The sequence below is a fragment of the Trypanosoma equiperdum genome (genome assembly GCF_001457755.1).
Source record: "Trypanosoma equiperdum strain OVI genome assembly, contig: ctg_1160, whole genome shotgun sequence".
In the NCBI taxonomy this organism is placed as follows: domain Eukaryota; phylum Euglenozoa; class Kinetoplastea; order Trypanosomatida; family Trypanosomatidae; genus Trypanosoma; species Trypanosoma equiperdum.
Genome location: NW_027123128.1, coordinates 1 through 1,245, shown reverse-complemented (window position 1 = coordinate 1,245; position 1,245 = coordinate 1). Strand labels below are relative to the sequence as shown.

The following is a 1,245-nucleotide window of genomic DNA, read 5'->3' as shown; positions in this document are numbered from 1 at the left end:
TTTTTTTTTTATCCTCCATATCTTTCACGTGGCACGCCAGGTTTTCGCTATGTTCAATCTCTACTGTTGTTTTCGGTACCCACCCCGTTACCGCGCAGTCTTCTCAATCCCCACCCCCACAACCTCATTACCGCACTTTCCCTCCTTAGCCCAGATGTCGCGGCTCTTTGGCTCCGATGTTCGTTTCAGGCCGGCGTCGCCATACAAAGGCCTTGATCCAGGCTTATCTCCCCCAACCGTCTCGTTGCCCAACGTTCCTCACCCCTTTTCTTCACGACCGACAACTATAACTCCGACCAATCGCCATAGCCCCGTGCCTTTCTGCTTTCCCTGACAATGGCCGCTGTTTCAGCGTGCCGTCAGGCGCCGATGCACCTTTAGCGGTGAACCCAAACGGGCAAATACAACTCTGTTTTTGAATTGGCTGTGGGAGGAGGGTTTCGATATCAACTTACCATCGCTCATATAACCGATCCGTATATGGAAAGGTATTGTCCCGGAGATCCCTCCAGTAATGGGAAGCCACACCGTTAACGGCATTATCCGCACCAAACTGCTTCGTTTCGCGCAGAATTCTCTAAGTTGCGATCTGCAGCGAGGGGTGAAGCTCATCCTTTTACGCGTGGGTTTCTTTGGGTAATGTTCCAATCGCAGCGCAATGAAAACTGCGAATCCTTCTTTTTTTTTTGTGCGTGTGTGTGTGGATACGTTCGAACTTTTCCCGACCGAACCGCATTATAAGATAAAGTTAGGACGAATATGCGGACAGGGACTCATCGTGCCTTTGGTAGTGACAGGCTCATTTTTTCCCTGTGGCATGAGCGTTAAGTATATAATTGTAACCACAGGTGTGGAAAATAGGAGAACGAACTTTTTTATTTCCTAACGTTTTTTTTTTGTGATAGCTAGGTTTTCAAAAAGCTTAGCATGCATGCTGAAGGAACCGGCGAAGTCATCGGCGAGCGGGAGTCAGATGGCCCCCCCTTCCCTCCTCCGGAAAACTAAGGACCCACCCGGGTTTGAACCGGGGACCATTCGGACTGCAGCCGAATGCTCTACCACTGAGCTATGAATCCAAGGGCCCGGACACAGGAAACGTCGTATTATTATAATATTTTACAGTTTCGCGATTTATTTTTTAGATAAAAGTAAGAAAGAAAATGCTTTACGATAAAAATATTAACTGCTGAAATCATTTGATATACCCTCCACGTGGATTCATAGCTCAGTGGTAGAGCATTCGGC

General features: G+C 47.9%; 1 non-coding gene across 1 annotated transcript; it reads right to left on the bottom strand.

The window, feature by feature from the left end:
• Window positions 1–1,004: 1,004 nt before the first annotated feature.
• TEOVI_000504300 lies at window positions 1,005–1,076 on the bottom strand. The gene has a single exon. It is a non-coding gene; the product is annotated as a tRNA-Cys (tRNA).
• Window positions 1,077–1,245: the final 169 nt, after the last annotated feature.